At 43.6% G+C, this 12805-nt stretch overlaps 1 protein-coding gene across 1 annotated transcript in view; it reads left to right on the top strand.

The window, feature by feature from the left end:
* Positions 1-226: 226 nt before the first annotated feature.
* Positions 227-12805, top strand: part of EHF (ETS homologous factor) — a 57253-nt gene continuing 44674 nt past the window's right edge. The window contains exon 1 of the mRNA XM_033204967.1: positions 227-298. The gene's annotated coding sequence lies outside the window, so the exon portion shown is untranslated. The remainder of the gene's footprint in view (positions 299-12805) is intronic.

Genomic DNA, 12805 nt, shown 5'->3' with positions numbered 1-12805 from the left:
CCTAGGCATCGACAGAGAGAAACTGGCCATGTGGACCAAGGTAGTGGGATTTACGTGACACCTGCCAAGCCAGTGAGGCTAAGTTTCATTCTTGAAGTCTGATACCTGTCATCTGCTGTGGGGTGACATCCATACCGTGTCATTCTCCACTCATTCAATACATATTTGTGGATTCCTAGAATGCCCCAGCCCCTGTGACGGTCCAGCTCAAGAGAGAGGAAGTACATGAGGCAATTACCACAAAGTGTGGTACGTGCTGGAGAGAGGAAGACTCTGGAGCAGAGAAGCAACAACTCAGGTGAGGACTGAATGGTGGCGGGGTGGGCTCATCAGGAAAGGCCCCCGGGGAAGCTGTGTTTGGGTTGGGGTCTAAGGATGAGTAGCAGTTAGCCAGGGAAGACAGAGAGTAAAGGTGCCCAGGCATGTGGGGCAGTCTATGCAATAATGTGAGGATTGGGGGAGGAAGGAGAGAGAAAGAGAATGGGAGAATGGCTTGCCTGTTTGGGGAAATGAAAGCAGCCAGTATGTAAAAAGCCAGGTGAGAGAAAGCTAGAGATGAGGCTGCAGAAATAGGTAGGTGCCTGGTCACAGAGGGCCTTGTGAATAGTGTCATGGAGGCTGGATTTTATTCCAAAGGGCATGGGAGCCATTGAAGGATGTTGAATAAGGAGATGCACATTATAGAAAGGCCAGGAAGGCCTCTGGGATCTCCTCTTCTCCAACCTGTGGCTCTGGGGACAGCTCCCTATGGTGCTCTTGGGCAGCATCACACTGGTGTTTAGACTCAGCTCACATGCAGCTCACAGCAAGGTGGTGACAAATGACTCGTCCTCAAATGACAGAGCAGGCACAGGAAGGAGGCCCCAGTTAGGGTCTTGCTTACCTGGTTTGCTGATGGCCTATGCATTTAATTATAGAACAGGATGCCAAGGCACTTGTGCCTTTTCAAATACTTTTTAACCTTTCTTCTACACCATGCCCTGCACCTCCCCTTCTCTCTCTGCTCTTCTCCCTTTCACCCTCAAATTTCTAAGGCATGTCCAGGTCTCGTTTTCACCTGTGCCAGAGAAGATCTATCTGACTTTGGCCATGGAAGAGGTATAGCAGGTGTCAGTTGGAGAGGGCTGGAAAAGGTGCCTGGTGCTAGATATGGACGACCTGAGCTTCCAGTCCTGGCTCTCACAGCCACCAGGCATATGACCTGGGGCAGGAGCACTTTTCCTCACTGAGCCTCTGTTTCCTCATCTGTAAAATGGGAATCATGTCATGGTGATGGTGTGAGATCTGAACGAGTTTTTTTTTTTTTTTTTTTTTTTTTGCAAAATTGCTTTGTAAGCTGCAAAGCTCTGAATAAGTGTTTATTTGGGATAAACACTTTGTAGATTTGGGATTAGGAACTGCTTTGCTGGAATAGTCTACCAGAGGGATGGAAGGAGAGGAACTGAGAAATCTATTCTTTGAAATATTTTTATCATATGAGATACAAATATATATCTATATAAAAATACATATAAATATGAACAAATATATCTGTCATAAAATTTTAAAAAGGATGAACTTTTCCCCCAATCTCACCCCCAGCAGCAACTATTGTTTGTTGTATATCCTCCCAGACATGTACAAAATATATATATATTCAAACAAAAAATACAATCATATTATAAGCTTTGTTTTTTAGCTTGTTTATTCACATTACATGGAGATCTTTCAGCATTGTGGCATATAGATCTGTCTTTTTAATATTACTTCATGGTTTAGGTGAACCATAGTTTATTTAGCATTTTCCTTTTGGTAAACATTAAAGTTAGTTGCAATTTTTCATCATATATTTTTTGCGATCTCTCATATATCTATGAGAGAAATCCCTAGAAATAGGGTTGCTGACTCAAAGGATACAAGCATCTTGAATTTTGGTAGGTACTACCAAATTGCTCTTCATAAAGACTGTACAAATATACCCTCCCACAAACAGAGTGCTTGCCTTCCATGCCTGGACGAACCACAGGCGTTACCACCTCTGCTGAAGCTTTTTTATAAGACAAGGTCTTGCTCTGTTGCCCAAGCTGGAGTGCAGTGGTGTGATCTCCACTCACTTCAGCCTCTGTCTCCCAGATTCAAGTGACTGTCATGTCTCAGCCTCCGGAGTAGCTGGGACTATAGGTGCGTGTCACCACATCTGGCTAATTTTTTAATTTTTGGTAGAGATGGGGTTCTGCCATGTTGGCCAGGCTGGTCTCGAACTCCTGGCCTTAAGTGATTTGCCTGCTTTGGCTTCCCAAAGTGCTGGGATTACAGGCATAAGCCACCACACCTGGCCTGCTGAGGTTTTTTTTTTTTTTCCAGACCAAGTTTCACTCTTGTTGCCCAGGCTGCAGTGCAATGGCATGATCTCGGCTCACCGCAACCTCTGCCTCCCAGGTTCAAGTGATTCTCCTGCCTCAGCCTTCCAAGTAGCTGGGATTACAGGCATGTGCCACCACACCTGGCTAATATTATATTCTTAGTAGAGATGGGGTTTCTCCATGTTGGTCAGGCTGGTCTCGAACTTCCAACCTCAGGTGATCTGCCAGCCTTGGCCTCTCAAAGTGCTGGGATTACAGGCATGAACCACTGCCCTGACCTTGCTGAGGCTTTTAAAACCATGAAACTCTCATCCTCCCTCAACTGGTCATGTGGCCACTGCCTACTTCATCACTCTGCTCCTCTGTCTGACAAGCCTGTTCTTATGTAACACCAGTAGGTAGGGCCATCTGAGACATGGTTACCCAATAAAATGGTAGGAACCAGCCCTAGGGTATTTGGGAAACTGGCTTTGAGGGTTCAATGGAATGAATATTCACATTTCCAAACATAAAATCTAGCAGCAATGAAGAAATGTACTTTAAGCAGATAGTTTTGCACCTGACACAAGAAATTATTATTATTGTTGTTATTGAAAGTTCGGACACACAGATCTCGGTTGTGTTTTCAAGGACGATAGAGAGATGAGGAAGGTATGAGGAGGTCAAGGTGTTAGTTTTAAAAAGTATGCCTCTGTCATTGTCAAGCTGTGGCTGGTCCCACAACCTGGTTCTATCAGGCCTTGGTGTTACAAAATGCAAAACACCAGGCAACCAAATAGCGTTTCCATGGAAGTGTCCCATGACCTCTGGTGCTGTGTACAGGTGAGACAGTGAGCATTCAGAAAGGGATGGCCTGGGTGGGGAAAAGGGGCCTTTCTAGCCTCTGCAACCTAAAACAAGGGGCCAATGGAAAGTTCTGGAACTGGATCACTAAGAAGACAGGCCCCACTGCTGGCATGTGTGCGATGACCAAACAATTAGGAACCTGACATTGGAGTTGGTCTCCAGTTCAACTCGGCCCATTTTAAAATTCTCATAAGCAGGGACAGAGGATCAAGACAAGAGCACTATGGAGATGGTGATGAATGGAAATTGTGTAAGATAGATGGCTATGTGCTGGGGAAGGAGGAGACAGGATTCAGAATTATAGGAATAATACATGAAACGACTGACAAAAGTAGCCTTTTACGTGTGTTATCTAATTTAATCCTCTTAACTTTATAGAGCTAGCACTGTCAGGATCCACATTTAAAAAAAAAAGATGAAGCAGAAGCTTGAAGAAGTCAAATTACTTGGCCAAGGTTAAGGTCACACAGCCACATGTGGCAAATCTGGAATACAAACTTAGGTCTATCTGACTTTAAACCAAAATGCTTCATATAGCTTCAATTTCAGCATGTCAGGATTCAACTTGGAGGTAGAGGGTGGTGTTGTAGATTGTCAGATATGATAGTGGTAGGTTTTCATCTTCTATCTTGATGAACGATGAGCTATTTTTATCCTGTTGCAAGACAATGCAAAGGATCATGACCTCCACTTTTGAACTGACATTGTAGATTTGTATATATTTGACAGCTCTACCACATTCCCAACCCTATGCCCTCCTCCCACCCTTTTTGAGAATACTGGGCTAGTTGGGGGCAGTGTTGGGGGACTTGGGCCTGGGTGTACACTGGGAGGAAAGGCAAGGAGATTATACAGTGTGGTAATAGGGACTGGGGGAAGTTTTTTCAGTTTTGGTTTTTGTTTTTAAAATCCTCGTTGGTCCCCAGGGTCCTGGTGGAGCCTTCAGACCTCCTCAAAGTCTTTGAGGTTGTGATTAATTATCGTATAAACTAGACAGCCCTTGGCCTTGGTGTTGCCATTCCAGCCTGTAATTATCTTCGTCACAAGTTGCTGTCTGGCTTTGTTCTGTAGGTATAGGCTCTTCCCTTGGTCCCTGCATGTCCCTGAGTCACTAGCAGGCTCACTTGTGCTTATCCAAACTGGTGAATCATTCGCTGTCACCCTGGAGAGCAGTGCAGTTTGGTAAGGTGTGGGTGCTCCCACGGAGAGGGTGAGCCCCTCTCTCTTCTTTCCAGGCATGCGTAAGGAGCAGTGGCAGAGAATTACGGAACAGAGGATGCTATCATAGGTGACCTGTGAGCCAGGCACGTTCATACGTGTCATCTCAATAAAAGCTTTACAGCACAGGTTATACAAGTAGTATACAGGGATAAAGAGCAAGGTTCTTAGGTGGGTTTCAGACCTGGCTCTGCCACTTATCTAGAGGTATGACCTTGGCTCAACCTTCCTAACTTGTCTACACCTTGATTTCCTCAACTATAAAATAGAGATAAAAATGGTAACTGCATCCAAGAGCTTTTGAGAGGAATTGATGCAAAGATGCAAGTATAGTGCCTAGCAAACTGCAAGCACTCCACGAGGGGTGCTGATGTGGATGCTAATGCTGATGCTGGGACAAACTTACACCCATTTTACAGATGGGAGAACTGAGCCTCAAGTTGTCCAAAGTGGCATAGCTAGTAAGTGGTAGACTTGGGATGAAAACCCCAGTCTGTTTCCAAGTCAGGAACCCTCTTCTCCATAATGGTGTATGCATAAATTAGACTGTTGGGCTGAAAAATAATCCATTCAAACCACAAGGATACATTGGCCCAGGTTGCTTCTATGTTTTATCCTCAATCTGAAGCAATATAATGAGCAACGTAATGAGATTATGTTAATATTTACTCAGGGTTCTGGGAAACCCAGAAGGGTTTCAGGGTAAACCATCTCCCAGCAAGCAAGGGCTTGCCTGCTAATTCCCCTTTCTTCCAAGACTGATCGGATTGCCCAGTGCCTAGTAAAATGCCAGTTTCCTTCTAGGTGAAGGGGAGCAAAGCTGTCAGCTCCTGCCGGGGCACAGGGAGAGGATGTTTCTTATGGATGGGTAGGTGGTGCTTAGGGATAGAGGCTCTGAGATCAGGCAGACCTGGTTTCTATCTGTCCTTTCCAGCAGTGTGACCTTGGGTAAGTTAATGTCTGTCAGCTTCAACGTCCTCATCCTTAAGATAGTGGATTATCATGCTACTTTGTGGGGCCTTTGTGAGGATTAAATGAGATCTTAGTATCTGGCACATAGTAAGGGCTTAATAAAAATAATAAGGCAGAGCTGGGTAGATTGAGGGTTTGGTTTACAGCACTTTGACAGCAAGTCTCTTGTTTCCTGCCATTCAGAGACCCTGGCCAAACTATGTCCGTTGTGGCCACATGACCATTGACCTGTCAGCCTCCAAAAGAGAGATGGCTGCTTAGCAGGCATTAACCAGATCAGAGGTTCTTTGATTCAGCACAGTGCTCTCTTTTTGCACTGCTCTCAGTCCACCAACAGTATCAATCACAGCAACCATTCATGGTGCAATGTATTCTCCCTAAACTTACATTATATCTTTAATCCTCACAGCAGCCTTGGGGGATGGTATTATTTCCATCTGTAGATGAGACAATAGGGGCTCAGAGATGGTAGGTAATTGCCTAAGGACACATAGCTGTTGGAGAAAGTAGTATTGGAGCAAAATCTATGTGCATGCATCTAGATTGACCAACCTTCCTGGTTTGCCTGGAAATATGGGGTTTTCTAGGATGTGGGGCATTCAGTGCCAAAGTCAGGAAAGTCTAAGATGAGTTGGTTGCTCTATATGCAGCCTGCCCGTGGAGGGTTGGTTGGTGGGCCTGGAAAGGGGATGGGGATAAGAGAGAGAAGAGGAGGACGCAGAGCGAATTGCAGAAGCAACTCTGCACTGTTTCTTTCTGCAAAGACGTCTTTTCAATTCAACCTGCTTGTTCAGTTCAACAAGCAGGTTTGAATGCCCTCCTTCTTGGAAGGAGTCATGTCAGGACTTTCTGGGTATTTGACCATGATGAAGAGCCCTGTCTGCCTCAGTTCACCAGGCTGAAAGTGGAAAAATAGTGCTCCAAGCCAGCCCCACATGGCAGAATAGGAAACATGCTGTCATCTTGCTTCATCTGAATCTACATTGTATGACGGCAGGAATTCTTTTCTTTTTTACTTCTATAACTGAAGCCCCAGTGCCCAGCACAGTGCCCAACACATGGCAGAAACTCCAGAAACATTGGTGGAATGTAGACTATTGAATAGTTCCAAGTGCAAACCAACAGTCCGGGGAGATTTAAATTCTGATGAAGGCAATACGAGGAAGACTGAATGGAGAAATGGCATTGGAAACGGTTTGGGTACCACATGTTGGGATCAGGAAGCAGAGGAGCACAGAATGCTTGTGTGAAAGTGACATGGGTCCACTGTACCTGGGGTGGACACTGTGAGGTAGAGTTGGAGACCAAGGGCTTGAGGACTGGACATGTCAGTAGAGACCAGGCGGTGGAGGATGGAGAATACCGCACCCTCAGGGAGTTTGGACTGCCTGTCTTTAGCCATTTTTTTTTTTCTCCAAATTTCAATTTGTCTCATTCCATTGTCACCATATTTGCATGTCTGTGTACCCACCTATATTACTTATTTAATGCTTTTCCTTCAAGTGACTTGCTTTTTAACTTTACATTTGTTTTCATATCAAACACACATGGCTGTTAAAATAAAACTTATGATTTAAACTTAGAATCATCTTGCCTGCCACCTCAGGTAGGTGTACTTCCCTCTGAGGACCATAGCTCCAGCAATTGGAGAACCCACAAAGATTTTTGAAAGAAGAAATGATTCAGTTGCTTTTTGAGAAGACTATACATGTGAGGAAGTACTGAGTGGAAGACATGTGCATAAAATTTTGGCAGAATTGTGACTAACATGGTAAGAAATATTATCAATGAAAGTTTGTGGGGGGCATTTCAAAGTCTTTCGATGGTCATCAGGATGAAATATGCAAGAACTGCTCTCTCTCTCTGTCTTTTCCCTTCTTGGTCTCACTTTGCCCTCTTTCCCAGCAGCTCTGCCTTCTCCCCCATGCTTGCTGCCAACAGCTCTGAGGAATGGGAGGGATTGCAGTTCAAAGAGAGAACAGGTCTACTCTGAGTAAGGCCATGGGCCATGCAGTGACCCCCAGTGGGTCTGGGTGCCTGGCAATGATGCCTGCAGTGGCATGATGCTGTGGCTTTCCAGGCTTGTTTTACCTGATTGTGCAAAGAATGTTACCCCCAGCCAAGGCTCAAGTTCACAGACCGTTGGCCCATCCCCTAACAAGCATATTATTCCCAGCTGGGCATTGAACTTCCAAGTTAAGGTGACCTGCCAAGCTGGAAAGAAAATGGATTTGCAAAAATCAGATGTTTGCCAAGAGCACCATCCCCCACTACAACCATGCACAATTGTGAGATCTAAAGTTGGACTCCCTGAGGTTTTCTGCCCTGGTGGTTCTGGCAACTCCTGGAGAGCCACAGACTGATGAATTTGAGGATCATAAACCTTAAGCAGACTTTAAAGTATCTTTGGCATTAATCAATAAAGTCCACAGCAAGCCAGGCATGCCCTTCTCTCCTTGTCAGAGATGTCTCTTTCCCCTTGCTCTCCTTACCCCATTCTTTCCAGCATAACCAAGCTTAATAGCCTCCATGTTTCCACCGTAAGGAAGTGAGCCGAGTGTGGTTGGTCTGTTTCACAGCAGGGCTATCCTCACACGAAAACTTTTCAGATGCACTGACTATGCAGATTTTTGGCTCAGTTTGCAGAAGACTTCCTTATTTCAGTTTTACCGCACACCTACCTACATAATACTTTTTGGTTCTCAGAATTTCAGAGCTATTAACCTTTAAATATAAATCAAAATTCTCATCAAACTTTCCTAGGGCCTTGTCATAAAAGAAACTAAGTCTCAAAATAGTACTTTTTGGCATACTTTCCTTGTCCAGGAAGACAGATTGACTAATTCTAAACCCTGGACTCTCATGTGATTGCTAAGAATAGGGGTGAGGGAGAGAGAGGGGACAAAAGTCATAGACATACCATGACACATATTGGGAGATTTCATCTGAATTTCCCCCGAGCATGAAATTATTCAGAAATAATTCCAAGGGCTTCTTTCCTGACATTCCACCAGTGTTCAGGTGCATATGTTTTGAATGAACTGAATGGATAATTTATTTATACAAATGAGTCTTTTTGCATAGTTGCAGTGGATGTGCTGCCAGCTCTCTGGTATCACTTCCAGGAGGTTTGTAGACGCATTCTTTCCATGGGTATGAGCAGGTCTGGATCTCCTGCTTTCTATCTGAAAGGCATTATGGGCAGCAGTCTGGTTGATTTTATACTACTTCGATACACTCTCAATTGCATATGAAGAATGAGGATGGAGAAACTGATAGTGACCCTTACCCCAATTAAGTTTCACTACTGCCCTTGACCTTCATATTTAATGCCTTTGTTATCACAGCGACTCTTTGCTTTATTCCTCTCTGCTATTTCTGGATCCAAATGCCTAAGGATCTCCCTGGGGTGTTTAGCTTGCTCAGTGCTATTAAGCCTGGTGGGTGGCAGAGTGACCTTTGTATCACAAGAGCCTCATGACTTCCCAGGCAAGGCCAAGTCACAACTTTTCCAATGGATTTCCCCTCAATTCTTATTCTGAGCATTTAGCTTTTTTAAATATTTGGTTCTGAAGGGCAGGGGCTAAACATTGTTCTATAAGATCCAAACCTGTTTGTATATTTTATACTTTTTGTTTTCATTTTAACTTTCCGATCTCGCTCTTCTGAGAAACATTCACATTTCCAATTGCATTCCAGAACTGAGCTTGACTTTCCATGTCTAAGATCTTGTAATTCAAATTTCAGCCAGCTGCAAAGCTTCTCTTTTCTGGAGGGGATTGCGGTTAAGAGATCTTGTTTTGCAATGACACTGTCTGGTCTGAGCTCCAGCTACTTGTCTTATTTACTGTGCAACCTTGGCCATGTTAACTTATCAGGCTCGTGAGGCTCGGTTTTCTCATCTGTAAAGTAAGAAAATGAATAGTACCTGTCTGATGGAGTTTTTGTGAGGCTTAAATGAAATAATGCAAATTAAATTCTTAGTCTAGTCACTGGGACAAGATTAAAACGTAACGAATACGAATAGTCACTATTCTGTTTCTTTTTTTCTATGCCACTCCAGCTTCACCTCCTTCTCTTACTTTTTCCTTTCCTTTGCTTGCTTTCTTTCTTTCTTTCTTTCTTTCTTTCTTTTTCTTTCTTTCTTTCTCTCTCTCTCTCTCTTTCTTATTTCAGATGGATTTTTGCTCTTGTTGCCCAGATTGGAGTGCAATGGCGTGATCTTGGCTCACTGCAACCTCCACCTACCAGGTTCAAGCGATTCTGCTGCTTCAGCCTCTCAAGTACCTGTGATTACAAGCACCTACCACCATGCCCAGCTAATTTGTGTATGTTTAGTAGAGATGGGGTTTCACCATGTTGGCCAGGCTGGTCTCGAACTCCTGACCTCAGCCTCCCAAAGTGCTGGGATTACAGGCATGCGCCACCATACCTGGCCTCTTCTCCTACTTTTTCTTAGAAACATGGAAGGTTAGTTCTCTGGCCACTCATATGAAACTTCATTCCTTCCTAAGGTGGAGGTATTGGGGTTCAAGCTCTACACTTAGTGGAGGGAGTAAATAAGCATTTCCAGAGAGCCACCAAGTGCCATGCAATCTCCTAATACTTTGCACTGTTTCTCATTTAACTTCCCAAACAGCTCACTGAGTATGTTAATATCCCCAATAAACAGATAGGGAAACTGAGACCTAAAGTTTGAGCAAATATGGCAAAGTTGTCCTAGGCTGTCTGGCTCTAAAAACGATGTCCTTTTCACCACATCAGGCTGCTTCTGAGGGAGCAGAGCCACCTTGCTTTTCTAAGTCTGTTGGAATAGGCTCTGAGAGTCCCTGGTCTTTTGACACCACAGGTTATCCCAAATAATTGGGCATCTGGATGGAGATTTTATACATTTTCTACTTGGGCCTGAGAGTTTGCTGTCTCTCATGGTTCCTAGGTGAAAGAGGCCGGGCCCTGAGACCTTTACCTGAGGTTGGCTGTACCAAAATATCCTCTTGAGTGGCATGAATGGAGTTCTCTGGTTGATCATCCATGGAACAATGTGGGAGCCCACTAAATATGAATGGACAATGAAGAATGCAAAACCGATGGTTTTCTCCACTGTCACCTCACCCTTGGAGGTGTTTGCTGATTTGGTAGATGAGTGGAGGAACTCAGGAGTCTGAATTTGTAAAGGTAATTTGGATGCTCCATTAGCATGGACACAGCAGGGAGAACTATATAGCAGAGAAGGCTGGATGCCTACGAAGGTAGGGAAGGGAAAACAAGGGGGCGGGGCTGTAGCTGCCCTACCTCCAGTTCATATATGGCTGCATTTCTTTAATCTCTTTTATATTTTGGCATTCCATGGTAGTAGAAAAAGAGTTCTTATGTTAAAACAATTGCTATCTAATTGTACAGCATGGTAAATATAGTCAATAGTGATGTATCATGTATTTGCAAATTGCTAAGAGAGTAGATTGTGTTTTCACCACACACAAAAATGGCAAGTATGTGAGGTAATGCCCATGCTAATTAGCTCAATTTAGCCATTCTACAATGTGTGTGTGTGTATACATATATATGTATACATATATGTATATGACAAATATATATGACAAATGAGAATGTATATGACAAATCAGAATGTCATGTTTCACTCCATAAATATATACAAATTTTATTTGTCAATATAAAAAGAATAATACCTGGAAAAACAAACAAAACATCCTAAGTGCTATACTTATAAAGAACTCTTTCTTGTACAAAAAAGAAAACATTCTGGCCACAGGGATGTTGCCTGAAAATGGCCACCTTTTTCATGATCTTCCCTCCCTTTCTGAGACTGAGAAATGAGTCTTTTTGAAGACCCTGATGAAAATACTGTGAAGAAACTGAAGACAGTTGGATTCAAGAACCAAAATGCTTATCGTAGCAGTGAGGTTGGCTTTAAGTCAGGGAACTGTGTAAAGCTATTTGTGGGGAAAGATAAGGCCAGAAAGAGATTAATAAAATACAGACAAGGCCAAAGGAACAGGGCAGGGGCAAATTAGTTTAGGCAAGAATTGAGGTGTCTTGAGAATAATTAAAATATGAAAGAGGAGTCCAGAAAATTCATCCTTGGTGCTTGGGTAAGTTTAGTAACATGCTCAGATGCCTGAGTTTTGTGTGTATTTGTGTGTAGTGTGTATGTGTATGGGCATGCATGTGTGTGTGTGTACACAGTGGGTCATTCTTCCCAGGAAGAGTGAGCCACCCTCTCCTCCTCCAGCACCAAAGTGGCCCCACCTTGGCACACCAGTGGCACATGCCACTGGGCCAGGATTTGCTCAGAATGCAGGCACACAGACATAATGGCAGGAGGCATGACTGGTGTGTTTCACATCAACCTGCTAGAACAACTGTCAATGTGTGACCTCCCAAACAGAACTCAAGTGCCCCCTTCAGAGACCATGAAGCTTGTCCTTAGAGGATAATGAAGATCCCCAAGAACCTCATCTAATCCAAAACCAAAAGATTTGGGAAATGTGACCTTTAGAGGGGAGTAGAATTAAGAGGCAAAATGATACTTATTAATTCTGTTCCTTTTTTGACTGTAACCAGTGTAATAAATGATCATATTCTGCTCGATTTAATTTCCCCTCCCCATGAGTTTCATAAGACCAGAAAGAGTTTCTTCTTCCCATTGGTCTTACATATTCTTGTATGGCTTTCACTAAATAGATGCCACGTTCTGCCCTGGAGGTAACATCATGTCATTAGGAGGAGATGATAGACAGAAATATATACAAACACAGACTTGCTTTCAAAAATAAATATAGGCCCTCTAGTTAAAAGGTATTGTGTAACGTATGTGAGCATCCTCTTTCTTGCAAAGCAAGCACACAGCTCCCATTAATCTTGTAGCCACAGCCTGTGTTGGTGTTAAGACTGAGATTCCTTAAGGCCTGATACTTGGCTTAAAAAGATTCTTTGTCCTGGCCTTGATTTGGGAATTAAGATCCCTAGGGTTTTTTGGTTTTACAATTTGGATCTTCTAGGAGACAATCCAACTGATCTCCCAGTCTCCAGGCTACCACACGCAACCTGGTTTGCTTTGCTGTGTTCCCCTTTTCCTCTGTGGGGACCAGCACAGGACTTGACTCAAAGGCTCTGTGTCTATGCACAGGTTGGAGACAGTGATTGGACCTTGATCTGTAGGAAAGACCAGAAAGATTTCTATGCAGAGTAATTGGGTTTCTGGAGTTTGTTTCAGTTGATTTGAGGGCAAGCTGCTTGGCCTCTCTCTCTTGATTATCCCTTTCCACAAAATAAAGACATTCAGCTTTGTTTATCACTCTGTTCACTTTGCTATGTCTTTATCAGCCCCCCAGAGAATCCTGGAGCACAGAACAAGTGTTGGTGTATCTCTTGCCAGAGTCCTCCTTGAGAACTTACAATGTGTCCAT

The sequence above is a fragment of the Trachypithecus francoisi genome, unplaced genomic scaffold (genome assembly GCF_009764315.1).
Source record: "Trachypithecus francoisi isolate TF-2019V2 unplaced genomic scaffold, Tfra_2.0 Lachesis_group8, whole genome shotgun sequence".
NCBI classification, from domain to species: Eukaryota; Metazoa; Chordata; class Mammalia; order Primates; family Cercopithecidae; genus Trachypithecus; species Trachypithecus francoisi.
This window is presented reverse-complemented; position numbering and strand designations above follow the sequence as displayed.